This window comes from Myotis lucifugus, unplaced genomic scaffold, assembly GCF_000147115.1.
Source record: "Myotis lucifugus unplaced genomic scaffold, Myoluc2.0 scaffold_9, whole genome shotgun sequence".
NCBI classification, from domain to species: domain Eukaryota; kingdom Metazoa; phylum Chordata; class Mammalia; order Chiroptera; family Vespertilionidae; genus Myotis; species Myotis lucifugus.
In genome coordinates, this window is record NW_005871057.1 from 8,624,109 (window position 1) to 8,646,579 (window position 22,471).

The window sequence follows — 22,471 nt, forward strand, 5'->3', positions numbered from 1 at the left end:
ACCCACCTCTTCAACCTGCACCTTCTAATTATGAAAGTGGCAAAGATGAATGAAGGGGGAAATCAGAATTTTTTTAAAAGAAAATTATTTTAAGTGTACTTTCAGAAGAAATATCTTCCAAACAGAAACCTGGCAAGAAAAGAGACCCAAGGGATTCCTCTTAATAGAATTTAATTTTTAAAAAGAAAAGGTTATGATAGGACCCATGAAAGATGAAATTTTCACTAGGGTGTGGGTGTGGGGGCATTTGCTATATGTGTCACTGGATGAGTAAAGTCTGTACCAAGAAAGAGAAAATACTAAGAGGAAACCCTGTAATGTCATTGGTCTTGGGACAAATTGGAGTTATCACCATTTGCAGTAAAAAAATGTTGAGATATGTGTAATTTCTTTGGTTAAAAAAAAAAAGACTTAATTTGCAAAGCAAAAGGCATGTAGCCAAATGTAGCCTTATGAAAAAAAAAAAAGAGAATAGTCTCCCCCAAAAATGAGAATTTAGGGAAGGGAATTTAGAATAAATATACAGAATGAAATGCAATCAAAGTAGAAAACTTTCCTATATTTAAAATATGTCATGTATTACATTGAGCAAGTGATATAGAATCTTAGAGTTCTAACCAAATAACTAAGACCTATGTTGTAATCAAAGATCATAAAAAGAGGTCAGTATGTAGCATAATAAAAAAAACTTGAGCCCTAGCTGGTTTGGTTCAGTGGATAGAGGTTGGCCTGTGGACTGAAGGATCCTGGGTTGATTCTGGTCAAGGGCACATGCCCGGGCTGCGGGCTCAATCCCCAGTAGGGGGCATACAGGAGGCAGCTGATCAATGATTCACTCTCATCATTGATGTTTCTATCTCTCTATCCCTCTCCCTTCCTCCCTGAAATCAATAAAACACATACACACACACAAGCAAAACAAACAAACAAACAAAAACAACAAAAAACAAAAAAAACTTGACCATGCCTGATTCTTTATCATTAGCAAAAATTACTATATCATTTTGAGAAGGAATTTGTGATTAGTAAGGAAATATCTGTGTTACATGTATTAGAATTAATTATATCTGTGTACCAGAATCCTAGTGGGAAACAGATTTCACTTCAGATGATTGAAATGAAAAGATTTTTAAAGAGAATCATTTAAATCCATGTAGTTTGTTAGTTTAGAAAATAAACAAAGAATTATGTGATACCCAGAGACTAGCAACAATGGGCAGCTGTGTCATCCCCAGAGGCAACTAAAACAATGCAGGCACACCCACTTAAAGAGAACCAAAGTAGAGAAGAGGTGAAACTATTGACAGAGATATAATAGTAAAGCAGGGCCCTAACCGGTTTGGCTCAGTGGGTAGAGCATCAGCCTGCAGACTGAAAGGTCCCAGGTTCGATTCCGGTCAAGGGCATGTTTCTCATCGATGTTTCTAACTCTCTGTCCCTCTCCCTTCCTCTCTGCAAAAAAATCAATAAAACTATATTTAAAAAAATAATAAAGCAGGAAAGAAATGTCCCAAGTTTCATTTCTTGCACCCTTCAGTCTTCTGCCAGAATCTCCTTTTGGCCAGTTCCACCTGGAGCTGGTCAGCAGATGAACCATATTACATAGTTAGTCCTTAGATTTCAGCCTCTTGGAGCACAGGGCATATCAAGGAAGGGTGAATAACGGGTCTGCGTAGAGGAAACACCTAGTACAATATATAGCTTACTTGACTTCTTAGGAAATGTGTGTTATGGGTTGAATTATTACCCCTCATTTTACACTCCCCTGTAGTTGTCTTAGAAATCCATGTTCAAGTTCAACTCCAACTCTTTGACTTTAAGCTTGGCCATGTGATTTACTTTGGCTGATGTTAGCAGATGTGATACAGAGGTTTACACTTTCTTGCAAACTTTGGCTTTCCCTCTTGTACTGTTGCCAGGAAAAGATATTCCAATAATCCTGCAGCTTGGATCCACTCCCACCCTCCCCCATAATGGGCCATGAGCAGAGTTCCCCCAAGCAACCAGCAGATCTGCAGCCTGAAGCAGAGCTTTTCCAATTGACCTGTGTGAGAATACATGATTGCTTTTTAAGTTACTGGATTTTGCAGTGGTTTGTTACACAGCAATACTGTGCCCCTGAAGGATATAGCATGCTTGATGCTTATTATACCTACCACCTTTTAAAAGTTACACCTACCAGCCTGGCTTGTGTGGCTCAGTGGTTGAGCATTGACCTATGAACCAAGAAGTCACAGTTTGATTCCTAGTCAGGGCACATGTCCAGGTTGTGGGCTTGATCCCCAGTATGGGGAGTGCAAGAGGCAGCCAATTAATGATTCTCCTCATTGATGCTTCTGTCTCTCTCTTCCCTCTTCCTTCCTCTCTGAAATAAATAAAAAATATATTAAAAAATAAATAAATAAAAGTTATATAGCAGTTCAGATAAAACGAAAGATAAAACACCCAATTGATACCATGGTAATTATGTAGTACTATCCTTGTATTCACTCATAAGTACTGATTTTAATTTATTAAATGAGATATTGGGTGTTATAAAATCAAGCTCAGTTTTAAAAACAAGAGACAATGAGCTACCACAGAATTTACGCTACAAGAGTATGTTTGAGGAGGGCAAAATCTCCCTATAGAAATCAACTAATAATAATTCTGAAGCAAAGATTTGGCATGAGATAATGCATAAAAACTTTCTGTGATTAACAAAAAGAGTCCTGGAATAAGAGATGGCTCTCCTAACCGTGGTAGTTTGGGGCAAAGCAATGCGGGACCTCTGAAGATAATTGTTTCATGTTCACTTATAAGAAAAATGCAGAGTTCACAAAAAGGTTTAGCAATAGTTTTTTACCTAATGAAAATGAGGTTGACATTATAATCCCTCAATAGGTCCTTTTTTGTAATAGTATCATTTATGTGTATATGCATTAATTCCCAAGTACAGTCACTGTCAGAAACACTTAAGCCACCTTTACAAACCTCCAAGTAACAAAACAAACGGCTGCAGATATCAAAACATATAGGTACATGGATGCACTGGGTGAAAACACCCTGATTATTAGAGCTGAAGTTCTGGAGCTCATTGAGGGCACACTTAGGTAAGTACCTCTTCTTACATGGTACCATGCCTATGCCTATGCAGCTTAATTCTCTCCATATATGACAACATTGTTACATAGTTAGTCAGGAGCAGATGTTAAAGAGCTTCAAGCCATTGGTTTAGTTCTCTTTATTTCACATTTTGCTGCCTAAGTGCCTATTCAATGGTTAACAACATCTGCTAAAAATACAATATTGAGACTCTGCTCCTGGAGCTATGTCCATTTAACTCAGGTAGCTTGAATGGCCACCATGCTAATTGCAGTCACTTCCCATGAGAAAGACTGTACTTTAACCCCAACCAGCTGTCTCTAAACCTTATGCTGTTGGTCACAACATAGATGGAGTGAGAGATTATGAATGGATGAGAGCACACCCACAATCATTAAAGGTAAACCAGCTCTCGTGCAAGTTATATTGCTGTTAGACAATCTGTATCATCTTTGCATCCAGAGTTGTGGGCTACATTATATGACATCCTTGCCAAGGACAAATAAAAGTCTTAACTATATAAGGGATGATTATACCAAGGATGCTGTTTAGTGGCCAGCCATCTGGAGATGAGTTTCAATTTTAGCTGGTGGGATTTAGGTTGCTCATGATCATTGCTATTGATGAAACATTCCTGCAACATGGATCAGTGGATGGGATGTTTGACATGTTGACATGGGATTAGGACCACTGGCATTATAACAGGCTTCTAAGGCAGACTCGTAGATCTTTCCGGGAAATTGTTGACAGACGCCTTATAACCTCCTGTAGTAAAATCTGTCCTGACTCAATTAGAACTGATGATCTAATGTCCCGAGGTCCCTTCTAAGCCTATGACAGAGAACTAAATTGCAGACAATACAAAGAACAGAGAACCTGTCAAATAAAATTTTTTTTATCCTTCTTACAGCCTCTCTATTACTTGTAGTAACAGATGAATCTGAGCACCAGTTGTATCAACAAAATAAATAATCTCACTATTAATTTGGGTGTATATTGCATGTAGTTAACCTGGCAGCTATTATTGTTATCATTTAATAATAAATTAAACAAATTTAAAGAGAAAAAAAAACAGACCAGGTAGTAAAAATCTTTTTATACCAATTACAATGGCTTTCTACCGGTCATTGTGGCATGAGGGTGATGATTTTACAAGATAAAATACTATGTTTGGGAAGCTCTTGGCACATGTAAGCACATGAGACTTCTCTAATAAAGCTCTCCATTCCCTGTACTTGATTTAATAGGAGTGTCTGGTTCTATTCTATTTTGGCTTCACGTTTCATGCACTACAGAAATTTAACAGCAGCCCTTTTAAAGGACCACTCACACCCCAGCTTCTTTGCTTTCCTACCGCTCCCACCTCCACTCAGAACTTTCATTGTTTCCTTTCCTTTGACTACTTTGGTTCAAGGGTTGTTTTTATCACCTGGAAAACACGTTAAATGGTTTTGAAAACAGGTCCCATGCTGACTTCACTTCTGCTGAAATATGCTTTATGGCGCTCACACCATAAGCTCTTCAACAAGACACGATGTTATGAAATCACCTCCGCTCTCACCGTTTCAAACCAACCTTTGCAGCAGCAGATCAAGACTTTTAAAGTTCACTTCCTGATTTGCAGCTTAAAACATGCTTTTGCAAAGGAAAGGTGGAGCTTTTAATGTTTGAAAAGCAGCAGGGATTCACGTCTCTAATGGGAAAAATTCAAATTTGCCGTCCCACGCTGGCAGTGTGGGGTGTCACACTTCCTACAGTCTGTTGTGAGGCCTGCAGGTGTACCAGCCCTGCCACGTGGCTAAAGGACTCCGGAGCACAACTGCTCGCCTTACATGCTGTGGAGTTAAAAGTCTATCTCCCCCTGTCATTTGCTCTCTACGAATAGTTTTCAGAAATCCATTTAGAAGGAGGCCCTGTAATCCAGCATTTCTGCTTTGTTCTCTTTCTCACCGTCAATCTCCTTTTATCCCTGACCATTAATAGGTAGACTAAGCATCTTTTCCATGCATTTAATAAAACTGCATCACATTAAACACAGGCCAGAAATCAAATCTCAGCTTTCAAAGGAACACTGCAGATATAGTTTCTTTTGATTCACTATCTCATGCTTTAGCTTTTTTCTAAGTTTATACAGGAGATAGTAAGGCAGCAGTTATCCAAACAGGATGTTTAGAATCAGAAGACCAAGAGCAGTAATAGCTTGGTCAACTGCTTTTTTTTTTGTATGATCCTGTCTAAGCCTCCTTAAAGCTTTTATACTCATCCTATATAATAAAAGCCTAATATGCAAATTGAACGGTGGAACAACTGATAGAACAACTGGTCGCTATGACGTGCACTGACCACCAGGGGACAGACACTCAATGCAGGAACTTCCCCCAGCCTGCAAGCCCCAGGCCAGCCAAGGCTGGTGCCAGCGGGGGCTTCCCGATTGCCCCACTGGTCACCCCACAGAGGGAGGGACCAGCGGCAGTGGCAGGGGGCAGGGCTGGTGAGTGGGAGGCGCCAGGACGGCCAAAGTGGATGCCAGCGGTAGGGCCCCCCGATTGCCCCGCCAGTCACTCCACAGATTGGCCCTGATCTCCAGCCAGGCCTAGGGACCCTACCCATGCATGAATTTCATGCATTGAGCCTCTAGTCTCTCAATAAGGGGGAAATTGTGTTAGTGTAAAAAATAAATGAGATTATGTCATCTAGCTATACAATGAGCAACTTTACCAGATTTTCTCAAGGACCAATTTATTTTATGGATCAGACAATAAATAGGAGTATGACAATAAATAGCACAACATACTTATCCAAAGGAAAAAACACTATGCTAATCATAACACATTATACTTTTATCAGATGTTCCTGTTACAACCTAAGTTGAGAGTTCTGAACTAGCTAAGCAGCCAAGAGAGAGTATTAGCAATCTTATTATTTGTAATCAAAGACAATAAGTATGCAATGATGTAGGCACTAGGAAGTATAAAATTTGGAGAAAGTTGAATGACTAAATAGTAGAAATTCTGGAAAAATTTGAAGAAGAAAAATGATTTTTCCTTTTTTTCAATCCTGAAAGATATATAAAAAAAATTATGGGTCAAAATATTGTTTATAATGGCAGAATTACAAAGTTGTTTTATTTTCAATCCTGTTACATGATTATAAAACTGCCTAAATTTATCAATAAATAGAAAAAATATGTCTTCAATTTTTAATTGCATAAAAATATTTAATGTAATGTCATTTTTTTCTTCACAGTGAAGGTGTAGCTCATAAAAATCAGGGTAAAAGTATTATTTTTTAATTAAATTTATTGGGATGACACTAGCAATTAGGGAAATGCAAGTCAATATTATTAAAAAACAGTTGAGTCCAGCCTGTGCTAGGCCTTGTGGGAGATGTTAAAGTAAAGATAAATTTTATTTTTAGTTTACAATGAGTTTGAGAGAAATAGACTTAATATATAAAAAACAACTGAAGTATTATGTTATCTATTGGGATAGAACACAAACTTTACTAGATTGAAAGCTCTAAAATACTTACACAATAAAAAAAATGATAATTGTAAGATAGAAATTGCATGGAAAATTTCTCTGAAGGATATAGTTTATTAGCAACTCACAAACCTGGCAAATGTTTTAGCCTGCCATTGTATCTCCCTAGTACTCAGAATATAATCAGATCTTTATATGTACTGGGTAAATGTGGAATGAAATGTATTGTCAATTATTGAACACATGTAAATTGACTTACTTGCTATGAATTAGGTTATGAAGATACCAAGACAATGAAGATGCAGCCCAGGTGGGAAGAAAGACACACAAACAGATTATAGTGGCAGAGCTGTGGACAGGCTGTCAGAGTAATGGTATGTACAAGAAATAGCAATGATGCAAAAGAGAAAAGGACCACCTCTGTTCTGCACAGGATCTTCACAGAAGAGATCTTGTGAGACAAGGGGTTGCTCCTGGAGTGTTGGGAATAGAGCATTTAAGTAAACAAACAGATAAGAGGCCCAGAAATGTGAAATTCCATCTAATAAAAGAGTAGTATGCAAATTAACTGTCACTCCGACACAAAGATGGCAGTGCCCAGTCCTCAGCCCCGCTGGAGTCCTCCAGTCCTGGGAGCAGCCAAGCAGGCCCGCAGACAGCAGAGAACCATGGAGAGCGGGCCTAAGCCATCAGTAGAACATCCCCTGAGGGCTCCCGGATTGGAGAAGATGCAGGTCTGGCTGAGGGACACCCCACACACCTCCCATGCACAAATTTTGTGCACAGGGCCTCTAGTACTGTAATAATGTTACATTTGGGGGATGTAAGTAACTCTATATGGCTGGGGTATTAAGCAAGTTTACTATATTTCAGGATGAGCCCCAAGGTTCAGCAAAGGTTTTAAATTGATTGTACATGCACAAGAAAATATTTCATGCCAGGAAACAATATGGGTAAAATGTGGGTGGTCATTAAGAGGAGTGGGAGTAAAATGGGAATAGGGAAGTGTCTGGATAGACCAGGTACTCCCAAGGTAAACTTCAGTGTGCATCAAGATCACCTTGTTTAAACAGATGTTGTTTGGTTCTCATCCCCAAAGTTTCTAATAGAATAGGTCTGGGGGACCCTATTACTTGCATTTCTAAGAAGTTTCCAGGTGCTTCCAATGCTACTGGTCCAGGAACTACATACTGAGAACCACTGGTATAAAAATATAAAATTGTATAAGCAATGTAGAACCAGCTGATGAAAGCCTTTAAATCTGCAATCAAGTGCATAGACTGAATCTGAAAAAATGTTAATAAGCCATATGCCTTCTTAAATTCCACAGAATATATAACAGAATTAAAATGTGAAAATATAAGGGAAGAATAAGTTTACATTTCAAAAACAATTGTAAAAAATATAAAAGCCCATATCTTCTAATTTTAGAGAGGATATGGAAAAATGGAAACTTTTATACACTGCTAGTAGAAATATAATTGACATTACACTTTGGAAAGAGATTTGGCATTATCTAGGAAACTTGAATATGCTCATATTTTAAGATTAGGAATTCTACTCCTACACATATTCTCCAGAGGAGCTCTCACAATTGTACACATGAAGACCTGTGCAAGAAAATCCATTATACTGTGGTATTAATTATCTGTCTATCATCTGTCTATAATCTATCTATCCATCTATCTGACTAAAGCTATCATATATCACATATATGTACACATACAGATAAGAAAATGAATTATTGCCCTGACTGGTTTGGCTCAGTGGATAGAGTGTCGGCCTGTGGACTGAAGGGTCCCAGGTTCGATTCCAGTCAAGGGCAGGTACCTTGGTTGCGGGCACATCCCAGTGGGGAGTGTGCAGGAGGCAGCTGATTGATGCTTCTCTCTCGTCTATGTTCGTAACTCTCTATCCCTCTCCCTTCCTCTCTGTAAAAAAAAATCAATAAAATATATTAAAAAAAGAAAATGAATTATTACAAAGAATATTCCATTGAATTAATTTTAGTTAAAATGAATTAAAGGTTTATATATTAGCATAAATAAATCTCAAAAACAAAATGTTAAATAACATATAAAATATGATGCCTTCTTATAACATAAATTTGTAAATAAATTATATGTATTATCGGTGAATGCATATGCATGTAGTCAGTGTATAAAGCTACATGGAATGGCATATGGCAAATTGAGAAGAGTGATTACCCTGCTGTCAGTAAGGAATGAAATTGGAGGCAAGCTTGTATTTTGTTAGTAACTATTTTTTCTTCGGTTACTTGGTAGATACATGTTTTGTTTTGTTTTTGTGTGTGTGTTTTTTAATATTGCCATCTATATTTATATGCAAGAATTCATTTATAATTCCAATAATGAAAATGTCAAAATAAAAGTGATGCTAAAAAATAATAACATATTAAGTTGAACCAGTTATACAGAATGGATTGAGTGGGAGTGACAGGCTAAGAGATGGCCAATAAAGATGCATGCTGGGAGGTTACTGTTCAGATTTCCTTTACAGTCACTGGATTTCTTCTTATTTCTATGACCTTTGTAAACAATGTTCAGCACAGTACTACACTCTAAATTAATTGTCACTGGAGTATTTTTTCAACAGCTTATGTGAAGTTAACAGTCATTGATTTATTAATAATTAGCTCCATTCTATTGAAAATGTGTTTGCTGTACCTGATAAAACAAGCATTGCTTATTATCTGAACTGGGATGGATGTAGGGGTGAGGGAGAAACTCTATCACAGTTGATTCTGTAAAGTTATTTGCAGGTAATAAATTAAATATTCCTTTAAACATTCAATAGTTGCATAGGCACATCTGACCAACATTGTCAACAATGGCTTCGCTTATAAAATTGATTTTATTCTTAATTTGTGGATTATATTAATATCCTGATAACTGTTTGATAAAATAGGCAAGATGCAAGAATCTCTAGGAAGAAATGAAAAAAAATATTTCAGTCAATGAATTACTGAAGTGTAATTTTTCAGATGTTTCTGCTATTATTATTTCCACTTTTCAATAGTTTTTGTATATTACTAGTTACATTAAGATTGGTAACTACTATGTAGTCAATTATCAGAATTTAATGGTTTAAGCCATGCCAGCATTAAGGAATAATGAAGTCAAATGGAGGAATAATTCTTAAGTAACTGTTTTATATTCTGGATGATGCCACCAAGGCTTTCTTATCAATATCAACCTTTCTGATATAAGCCAAATTCCACATTAGGGAAAACAACTTTCTCTTTTTATTAGCTATTGTTGAGGTGGGTGGACATGTAATTTTTAGTTCAAGCTTGTCAATGGAACACAAGAAAAATAAAATTTCATGTCACATACTCACATAATGTTTTTCAGCATCTAACATAAGTTACCTTGGAACCATTAGCTCTTTGGGAGTAATTGCAGAGTTGCTTCCCTATTTAAATTTCATCTATGATTTTAGAAAATATCCAAAGTGGTGATGTTTTATGTAAAAGTAATTTCAGTGATGACTGACAGCTAGTGAATATTTGAAAACTCTTAGTTTAATATGACCAACTGAAATATACTTAAGTTATTATGAAAAATGATGATGATGATGATGATGATGATGATGATGATGATGATTTGAGTGCTGAAGCTAAATTTCATAACTGAGTATCTAGGTCAAATTAAATAAAAATTCACCAATTATTTAATAATTTCATTTAACCAATTGTTTGACAATTGTGGATGAATAATGAGAAGCAAATTTTAATACATAGCAGCATAATATAGAGAGGATCACAGTATATTAGTTACACTTCCTGAATGCCAATGTTGGAATAGTTATCAGTCAAGAAATTTTTAGCTAATACTATTTACCCTTAAATTCTCTCTACTATTATAGAATTTATGTACAAATTTGGAGAATAAGCCAGAGAAAAAGCAAATAAAACTTGAGTATGGAGAGTTCAATAATCTGCTCATCAAAAGGACTCATGATCTCAAAACTAGTTTTATCTATACTGGTTATTTTTATTAAATATGAATTTACTTATTTAACAAGTATATATTTGATAATTACTACCTGGTGATGGGGACCAAACTCCCAGGGTTCAAACCATAATTCTGTCACTTAAGCTGTATGACACTAGGCATGTGATACAGCCATCTCATGCCTCAGTTTTCTATATGTAAACATAAGAATAATGAACTCAATGTCTAAAAAGTATTTTAAAACAGTGTCTGGAGGGTAGTAATTACCATTATATATTTGTTAAATAAGAACGTTCGCATTTGATACAGACAACCAGAATGGATAAAATTAGTGTTGTGATTTTGGAGTCCTGTGGATGAGCACATTATTGAACTCTATGTATTCAGTATGTATTTGTTTTCATGATTCCTCTCTAGTTCTGGCTTCTTTTCCAAGTTTGAACACAAGCTCTATAGATTAATAGTAGAGAGAATTTAAGGGTAAATAATTATTACATAACTAAACATTTCTTGCCTGATAATTATTTCAACATTGTATCCTAGGTAGTGTAGCTGACAAACTGTGATTCTCTCTCAATAATAAAATATGTAACAATAGTTGGTATATAAGCATTTTTTATCAAGTGGGGACACTAGTGACCTACATAATTTTTAAAAATGTCATTAAAATTGTATTGCCTTTAATAAAAATTTCCCTTCTCCAGATAGGAGTTTATCAAATTATAGAATTTCATATCCCATCATACCCATGGTATAGCAAGAGGAATTCTGCAATCAATCAATTACAATGGCTTCTATGTTGCTGAGTTTATGTACGGCATCATAGACACCTTATGAAAACAAGGTATTGATTATTAGGATTTGTAGGAGTGGCATCTGATAATTTCTTGCATGGCTTCTTCAGCTTCCCCATGTGCATGTGTTATAAGAACTAATAAATATTCATAGTATGTGCCAGGTACTATTTTTAAGTAATTTGTTCAAAATCATAGAGAAAGTAGCAGATGTGGTATTTTAACCTGGGTAGTTTAACTTCAGAAAACATGCTTTTAACCATTAGAATACTAGTACATTAATGACATCTCTCCCATATCCCATGCACTGGACTTAAGATGCAACCACCAATAGTTAGCTTCTGAAGTGGTTGTTCCAAAGTCCATCTTTGGGAGCTGGCAGGGGAGGACTTGATTGAAAGTAGGTGTATACAATTAGTAACACTCCTAACATCATAATGTCACAGAAGTGCAACCTTGTAGTCAATGTATTTAATTTTTTAATACTAAACTAGAGGCCCAGGGCACAAATTTGTGCACGGGTGGGGTTCCTCGGCCTGGCCGGTGATCAGGGTCGATCGGGGGGACCGGCCAGCTTGGGGGAGGGACCGCGGGAGGTTGGCCCCAGCAGCAAGCTAACCAACAGCCAGTTCCGAGAGGAATTGGGCTCCCTCCTCCCTCCTGTCTGGGTCCGGGATGTGGTGAACCAGATTTGAGGCTGTCAAGGCCCCAACAGCAAGTTCTGGGTCAGTACATGTCATAGCTACTGGCTGGTCGTTCCGGGTGTTCGGTCATAATGGTTGCTTAGGCTTTTATATATATAGATAGATAGTAAGTCAGGCATGAAAAAAGTAAGTAAACATACTTACAGGATATCATTTTCATTCAGTATTGTTTAAATCTCACATTATTGATCCCTAAGATAGTATGCCCTCTTTTAACAACTTAATTTTATTACTTTAAAGATTGGGGATACGCTCTTCATTGTACTACCTATCAATAGCAAAGCCATAAAAATGTTTTCTTTACCTGAGTAAAGGAGTCAAGTATCTATAATGTGAAAAATCTATTTGAGAGAATGTGGTTCATAAGCTTTTTTAAATATATATTTTTAGAAACATGTTTATGACAAGTTTTGTAAACACTTCACTACATGCTTACAGAATGGGTTATTGCCTATAAGCTGCTAGCAACTGGCTGTCCTTTTAGTATATCTTGTGTGGCTTTTCTTTAACCTGGAGTCTTTAGGATTTCTTCAGTCTTGACCTATGCCAAGGTGTAACATAACAAAACAATTAGGATTTCTTATAATAACTCATCTTTGTTCTTATAAAAAAAACTCTACTATATGAAAGTATATATTATCACTTCAAAATATTCTAAATATATTTCATAGCAAAAAGTTTTAAGGAACATTGCTGTTTTTCCTTTTTCTTATTTTTATGATATGATCTAGAAACTATATAATTTTAAAACTGAAAGTAACCATAATTACCTAGTCTAATCTCCTGATATTTAAAAAAAGAAAACTGAATTCCAAATAGATTAGGTTATTTCTCATTACTATTATACTTTCATTTGTGATACAAATTAAAGACTTGATTAAATATGTCTTTTACATTCACACCTGGTTAACTTTTCTACTCCAATATTTGAGAAGAAATCATGAAAACATTTTCTATGATGAAATATATAATTGTGTAATCTCTAAGAGTTAAAAGCATGCTTTGAAATAAGATGTAAACAATTTGGATTAATTGAGGTTTCCCGGTATTCTTGGGAACAGCTCAGAAAAGTTAGTATTAAAATATCTCAGGGCATGAACTGCTGTGCGGTAGTAAACACTGTCCTTATGTACCACAAAAAAGGTATCTATTATAAAATAGTTTTCATATAAAATATGCAACCAGAAGGAAAATTTGTGCTTATATTAGTGAGCATAAATAATTTATTTTGATATTTTGAGGCATTGTGATTTTCCTTTAATTTAAAAAGCCCTATTTGTTTATGAAAATGAAATAAAATTATAAGTTACTAATAGAGTTTTATAAAAACAAATTTTTAATGTGTGTCCTATTTTTAAGGCATTTAAATTATTATTGAGGAAGTACCTCAAATAAACCAAGTTTTATAAAATATATCTCTTATGTCTGCACTCAGGCTTTCTGGAAAGTATTTAAAGAAAGATCATAATGACAGTCTTTCACTTTTGGCTTTACAGGATACATAACTTATGTTGTAGTCATATAAAAATGTCAAGAAAAGATTCTTAACAGATCAGAAGTAAAAATTCCACCTGGTGCATCAAATCACAAGATTATAAAGGGATTACCCTAACATAACCTTCAGGGGAAAAAAAACTCATCAAAATAAGATATTGCTGTACCATAAAATTTAAATCAACCAAAATTACTGAGTAAAACTATAATTATTCTTAAGTCAAAAAGCAACAACCCCTAACAATATTTTTAGAAGTGTATGATGTTTGTAATCAGGAATAAACAGCTGTTTCTTTGAGTAAAAATCTAAAAATGGCACTGGGTTCCATTATTACTCTTTTATTGGCGGATGCTAATAAAAATATATGACCAGAAAAGTCAACATAGACGGCAAAGAGATTAGGAGACAATATAATTTTGTGTAGTGTGCTCTTAAGTATATCTTAATCTATATAGAAGATTATAATTTTTTTTTTGCTAGTGAGGATGCACTTTTGTTTTAAATGATCAATAAATGTTCAGTAATTTATGTGGCTTAAACTGTAAATAATTGGAAGCAAGAAAGTTTAGCTATAAGCTGACGTAGATAGTAAAACTATTATATAGAAGTAGTCACCGTAAAAATAAAACAACCTGTTTCTTATCTTTTACCAGCTAAATTGTATGCTAACAATCTACATGTGGTAAAATGTTATGCCTTATAAATTTAATTTTCCATACCTAAGCTAAATGGACATATAAAGTTAAGCTCATTTTTTTTTTCACTCTCAGAGAACAAAAATCATTACATACTATGTTGGGATTTTTTTTTTTTTTTTTTTTAGTAGATATGGTTTGAGTGGCTAAAATGACTAAAAAATGCTTTTTTCTTACAATGGTATTTCAAATGGCTGTTTTTTCTTGTAAGGAGATAAACATTTGCACATGAGACCTTCTTGTTAAGTCATTGTAAAAAGAGAGTGAAAAATTTAGGGTAATTTATCTGGGAAACATCAATAATTTTGGAAACAACCCTGGTTGGAGCTCTCAGGAATTTTTAGAAATTCTTTAGGAATTTTTCAAAGTGTATACTCCAAGAACTTAGCATATTTAAATCAAAAACATTAAAGCCGAAAGATTCAAATATGTACTGCAATACCCAATTGGAGAGAAGGTCAGATGATTGTGGTGATGGCCTAAGTGATCTCAAAATGCTGTCAGCTTAGCCTCATTCACAGAATATCGATTTTTCAGAAAGTTCAAGGTAACATTTTAAAGGACTGTCGCTAATGAGAGATGTATCATACTTAGCCTGGAGAACAGGCAGTACTCACAGAATGAATGAAAAGACAAATACTAGAAACTGAGTAATACTGGGGTTATTAACGCCCATTCTTTCAGGTGTTTTTCCTTTCTATTTTTCCTCACTATTAGACATATCATTCATCATCATGCTATTAATATGCCACATTAGCTTCTTTATCACAAAAATGTTGGGGATTTGGAGAATTTCACATCAAAATCTAGCCAGTATATTTATTATCATACACTAAGTCACAATTTAGCCTTTGTCTCTTTTAGTTATTGTGAAAGCTCTGATGAATAGAATAATTGGTTCATCTTCTGTCACTAAACTGCAGGTGGGCACATGATATTCAGCATATAATATGAATGATTCCATTTACAGTTTCACTTTCAACAATAATTTTGAAATCAAGCTAGTTAATGAGAGTTGAGTAAGACAATAATGCAATAACAACTAAAATGCTTATCAATATATAAAAGATAGTACAGGTAGCTGTAGTCTAATTTCCAGACATTTCCACTTAACAATTATCTGACTTCAGTAAGAAATAGCAAGTGTCAGAGAGGTTGTGGAGAAAAAGGAACCCTCATACACTAATGGTGGGGATGTAAACTGGAACAGCCACTATAGAAAATAGCATGGAGGCTCCTCAAGAAATTAAGAATAGAGTTACCATATTAATGCTGGTGGTCTTGATCTGGCATCAATAAGGGTTCAGAAATCTGGAGAAGGCGCTGTGTGTAAATTAAATAAGAGTCCAGAGATGAAACATAATTTTGAAAGGCATTATAGGGAGTCAGAGAAGACTTAGCTAAGGAACTAAGTTCTCCTTGTCTCAGGATCCCTTGCTTTTTATTAAGACAATTTTTTTAAATATATTTTTTAATTGATTTTTTACAGAGAGGAGGGGAGAGGGATAGAGAGTTAGAAACATCAATGAGAGAGAAACATCGATCAGCTGCCTCCTGCACACTCCCCACTGAGGATGTGCCCGCAACCAAGGTACATGCCCTTGACTGGAATCAAACCTGGGACTCTTCAGTCTGCAGGCCGACGCTCCATCCACTGAGCCAAACTGGTTAGGGCTTTATTAACACAATTTGCCATAAGGCAAGGTAGAGATATACACATCAAAGGGTAGGGTTTCCTACAGAATCCATTGTCAGATTGGGGAATTGCCTACGGCTGTTCAGGTGTTTGTCCAGTAGGAGGCAATAACATGTAGATTAAGATGCCCTGAGCTGTCTGGCAGCAAGCAATCATTTAATGCATTCTTTTCAGGTTTGGGAAAATGCCTTTTAGCCATTCCCAGATGATTCAGCCCTTGCTGACATGCTGGAATTGGCTTCTGGCACCGTATGACCCAGCAACCCTTCTTCTGGGTATCTACCCCATAAAACATTTACTTGTAGAGATATATGTACCCCTATGTTCATTGAAGATGTGGTACATTCATACATATGATCAAGTACTGCCATTTGTGACAACATGGATGGATCTTGAGAATATCATGCTAAGTGAAATAAGTCAAATAGGAAAAGCCAAGAACCATATTATTTCATTCATATGCAGAATATAAAACAGAAAGCAACAAATGAACAAATGAGAGAAACAAACAAAAACTCATAGACACAGACGACAGTATGTGGGAAAGGGAGTTGGAGGAGGTAGAAGAGGGTAAAAGGGGGTCAAAAAGATGGTGACAGAAGGAGACTTGACTTTGGGTGGTAAATACGCAATGTGATATACAAATAATTATAGAATTGTACACCTGAAACCTATATAATCTTATTAACCAGTGTCATGCCAATAAATTTAATAAAAATTTAAAAAATAATATATTTTCAAAAATGATCTGACGCCTATTTTTTTCTATTGTAGGGTTATCCTGTAATTTTGTTTTTTACAGGAGTAGGATTAACACTACTCCTGTTTCTAGTAATAGAACACTGATTTTCCTTTATATGTAGTATTGTTGGAAATGTCTTCTCCAAAACTGTATATCTGATTGACACAGCCAAACAATGATCATTTCCCTAATCAAGGTGTGGTCAGATTATCTCTCCTGGAAATATAAACTTCGAGTCAAATGTAGATGCAAGACCAGACATTTTGTTTTACTGAGATTATCCAGTGGTTCCTGCTGTCAAGATCTCAAGAGCCTACATGCAGACAAGCCCTTTGGTAGATCTTGTCCCACCCCTGCCTTTCCTCTGAGATTAGGCAATCTGTTCTATGCTTCCATGTCTCTGGATCTATTTTGGTCATCAGTTTGTTTTGTTCATCAGACAACAGAGTGATAAAGGCCTGGGGTGTGTGGGGGGGAAAGGAAGGGGTATGGGTATGGTGAGCTAGAAGGGGTCATTGGGACGGGGAGGGGATATATGTAATACTTTCAACAATAAAGATTAAAAAAAGATCTCAAGAGCCATTCTAGTTCCTATCTTTTCCTAGGCCTAATTTTTTAACATTTTATTTTATTTATGATATAATCTATTTTCTTCTGAAATTTCCTTTTTTTTCTGAATTTAGCCAAATTGATTTACTTTGCTTTCAACTAAAATAAATATTAACTTTTGTCTTCATTACATTTATTCATTACCAACTCATTCATCACTTTGTCATTAACTCACTCATCAGCTAATAAACTTCTATTGAGCAGCAGATATCTGAAATGCAATTGGGGAAACATATTTCCTCCCGTAAGGAATTTGACATCTAATGAGATAGACCAGCTTGTCTAAAGCACCAGATGGCAAATATTTTAGGTTTTGTAGGGGGTATTATTCTTGTTGCAACTACTCCACAGGTAGAGTATAAAAGCTGTAATGAAAACTATGTGAATAAATAGGAATGGATGTATACAATAAACGATTTAAAGGAACTGAATTGTGTATTGCATAAAATTTTCATATGCCCTGAAATAATAACTTTCTTTTGATTTTTTAAAACTATTTTTTAAAAGTTAAGGAACATTCTAAGCTTGTGAGCCACATGGAAATGGTTACTTGTAAGCAGTAGAGTTAAGTAGTAAAAGTTGGGTAAGGAGGGTTGTACTAGGTAGCATGAAGTTACAGAGGTATACGGTATATCCCTAACTCAATATTTGAGGAAGCTTTTTTAGAGGAAGTGCATTAAGCTGTGCCTTGAGAGTAGAGCAGAAATACACTAACAAAGAAGAGATAATAGAATGCTCAAATCAGAGTGAGCAGCCATCATGAATGCCCATAGGAAAGGTAGAGAATTGCAACCTAAATGGCTGGGCACATAGCCTGAAGAGTGTGCGGAAAGTAGTTACTAAAAGGCCTGGAAGGTAGTCCTGGATGGTTTGGCTCAGTGAGTAGAGCAACGACCTGTGGCCTGAAGGGTCCTGGGTTTAATTCCAGTCAAGGGCACATGCCTGGGTTACAGGCTCAGTCCTCAGTATGGGGTGTGCAGGAGGCAGACAATCAATGATTCTCTCTCATCATTGATGTTTCTATCTCTCTCTCCCCTTCCTTTCTGAAATCAACAAAAAAATATTAAAAATTCTGATTTTAAAAAAAGCCTGGAAGGTAAAGCTAAAAGTTTAAGAATGGCTTTGGTGCTTCGTTACCTTGTAGGCATGTTGAACAAGGGCATATTGCACCAGCAAGAACAGACAATTCCGGAGCAAGGGATAGAGAGAGACTACCTTTGAAGGAAAGCTATTGAGAATTAAATTATGAGTAAAATAAATATAGTTATATTTCCTAACATTTTATGTTTTCATTTTGTATGTTATTTATTTTAAATTCTTATGGGAAAGAACATAAATTTTTTTAATTTAGACCGATTTGTAACTTAAGTGTTTTGCATTTTAATTTAAGAGAAATGGGAGCCACTGAGAGCCTTTAAACAGGGAAAACACATGATCTGATTTTCATTTTTGAAAAACCACTCTAGTTTCTGTGTAGATATGATTTAGACTGTTGCTATCACTTTCCATTAGAGAGATAATGGTGGCCTAAAGTAAAGGAGTGGCAGTGGAACTGGAGAGAAATTACCCACCTCTACTGCTATTTAAATAGGTGGATTAGAAAGCCCTTAGTGAGTCACTGGAAGTGGAGAATAATTGCGAAGGTAGAGGTAAGGATGACGCCTGGGTTTCTGATTAGAATAAATTCTATGGACATCTTCACTACACAGGGAGCATAGGAGGAAGAAAACCAGGTTTTGGAGGGAAAGGGGTTGGATTTGACATACTAAGCCTGGTGTGCTTTTAGACTTCCAAGTAAAGATAACAAATAGGTGTTGGATATACCGGAACAGAGATCTGGGTTATTGAATTAGCTGTATGACATAGTATTCTGGAAATTCATTATAATTAAATTTGTTAAACACATATTATGTGTCAGACATTTTACTTATAGCTTCATGTGCATATTTAATTAATCTTCACAAAACCCATAGAGTATTATTATTATTATGATTATTATTATCATTGCTATATTATTAATAAGAAGCTGGAGGTTTTATAGGTTATGTAACTTGCCAAAACTGTGTAAGTTAGAAGTAAGTGATAGAGATGTCATTCAATGTCAGCTTTGTTAGTTTCCAGAAGTAACTCTCCTAACTACTATGCTGGTTCAAAAAGCATAGTTTGAGAAATTATTTTAAAAAAAAAGGTGTACTAAGTATATGACATAATGATAATCTGTAATGATTATGTTCTCTTGGGTTAATGTGTCAGGTCAGCTTAGATCGAGATTTCCCACAGAAATAAGAAAATTTATTTAAACAGGGTAAGAGGAAAAGAACCATCCAAACATTTTTGCCATTAAAATTGAAGCAGAATATGTTGGATGCTAAGTACTACATTAATGTGTAAAGTACACGGAATACACTCACCTCTCCTTTCTGTCTACAATTATAATTTATAATGTAGTAATAGCCACCATTTACTAGACATATGATGCCTGTAAGTGCTTCCCATCCTCTTCTGTCTTTAGATAGTTTAAAGTGGTCCATGCCATTAGGTTATGGACAGATTTCTTATTATATATATTTCATAAAGTGCATGATGTGACTAAGTGGAGAACAGCATGCCTTAATGTATAGAGGAGCTATTGGAACTAAAAATCAAATGTGGGACTTTGTCATCAAGAAAAAACATAAATTTGATGCATCATGAGAATCATAAGTTCCTTCTATATCAGGGTTTTTCAATTTTGACATTATTATTAACATTTTGGACTGGATGGTTGTTTGTAAGACTCTCCTATGCATTGCAGTATGATAGAGAGAGTTAGAAACATCGATGAAAGAGAAACATCGATCAGCTGCCTCTTGCACATCCCCCACTGGGGATGTGCCCGCAACCCAGGTACATGCCCTTGACCGGAATCGAACCGGGACCTCTCAGTCCGCAGGCTGACACTCTATCCACTGAGCCAAACCGGTTTCGGCTATTATTAACATTTTGGACTGGATAATTGTTTGTAAGACTCTCCTATGCATTGCAGTATGTTTAGCAGAACATTTGGCTTCTACTCATTAGATTCCAGTAGTACCTCCTCAGCTGTGACCAAAAAAAAAAAAAAGTCTCCAGATATTGCGAAACATACCCTAGGGAGCAAAATTGTTCTTGGCTCAGAACCACTGCTTAACATAAAATGCCCTAAATCATAATAGTGCCCATAATGTATTTACTTATGTATTTTTGCCTCATAATTATCTAATCAATGATAAGAAAATGTGGAATATTTATGGGACATATTTGGTAGGTAGATTAGATGAAATTAGTTAGTGAATATAAGATACAGCTGTATAAGGCTAGGTTAAGTTACCAAGAATTCTGCCATATAAAATTTTGATGTATGTATTAGATTTAATATAATTACTTTTGAGAATTTTTTTTTGCTTTCTGCATAGAAGTTAACCTTCAAGTGGATCAGGTGAGAGTATGAATGTACCAGGAATGAAAGAACATTACAAAGAAAAGAGGAACAAAAATTTAAAGGAATTACTATGCAAAGGAAAAAAAGCAAATGATTGGAGATTGAAGAAAGCAATTCTCAAAAGCTCTTCTTCCAAGAAGCAATTGCCTCAGAGCTCACTTCACAGAAAATTTAAGTTGTATAAGGCAGAAGAAACTATTTTTGTATCACACAGGTTGATGATTCTGCTCTGTACCAGACAGGAACATTGTGCATCTCGTTGAACAGTTAGAATACTTGAAGTAAATGGCAGTAAAGTTTGCTAAGAGAAGAGAAATTAGCTAACATGAGAGACAATTTCAATTTGTGAATGTAAAGAAATCTACGCTAAACTACTGCTAAAACAAACTCAAATTCTGGATGAATTGTTTTTTTGAGAGAAAAGAGAGAGTTTATAGTTGGAATGGTATAATCACATTTTTTAGCAGACCGAAATTAAATTGAAGCTAATATCACAGGTTTAAATTCTCAAGTTAAAATTTCTGCATTTCAAAAATCTAAAATGTGCCCTGACTGGTTTGGCTCAGTGGATAGAGCGTCAGCCTGCGGACTGAAAGGTCCCAGGTTTGATTCCGGTCAAGGGCATGTACCCTGGTTGCGGGCACATCCCCAGTGGGAGGTGTGCAGGAGGCAGCTGATCGATGTTTCTCTCTCATCAATGTTTCTAACTTTTTATCTCTCTCCCTTCCTCTCTGTAAAAAATCAATAAAATATATTTTAAAAAATCTAAAATGTAGTAAATAAAGAACACTATGCTAAATTATTAATTAAATGCATATTCATATCAAACATGCTTTTACCCATGGCCAAGAGAGTTTTTAACGGAACATGACTTAATCCTAATTATTAAAGGCCACTTGCAAAGGCATGTTTGTAGGCTGCAGTGAATTGAGTTCTGGAATTGGAGATTGATAACATCCTGCAAGCAAGAAAGAAGAAGGCAGAAACACTGATTATTTCATTTGCACTTTCATAAAGAGTCCCATTACTTTTTAGTTGTATCTTTGTACATTATTCTCATTTTACTATTAAAAGATTGAATATGTGTATGTGAAAATACAAGCTAGAATTAATTTGTAATAGCTTACCTTTTAAATATTATATACTCAAATTATAATTATGGCATACAGAACATTTTTGTATGTAGTCTTACATAACTCACAAGTTACCCAGAAAGATGACCAGGAAAAATAGTATGGCAATTTTGCTGCAAAATGTTAAGCTTAACTATATTAAATGATCATTGAGAATTAATAGTTAGAAGAATTTGAGACTGGAATCCAAAGCGAGTTAGCAATGTCTTTAAAATACATAAAGTTTATAAAGTTACACAAATTTTAACGTAACTTTGCCTTGGCCTCAGCAGACTTTACAAAGCCTGTTTGAGATTAAGTTGCGTGATTTTAGAAACCTGCCATGTGTGAGCTTCTCTTTTTATGCCTTCTAGAATGCTTTGGCTCCATATAAAATACACTGAGTGGCCAGATTATTATGATCACCCCACCAGTACTTCGTTGGGCCACCTTTTGCCTTCAATACTGTGGCAATTCTTCTTGGCATTGACTCCACGAGATGTTGAAAGGTGATGCGAGGAATCTGACACCATGCCTGATGAATAGCACTGTCCAGTTCTGTGAGATTTGATGGTTGTGGAACCAGCTGGCTGATGGCTCTTTTAACTTCATCCCACAAAT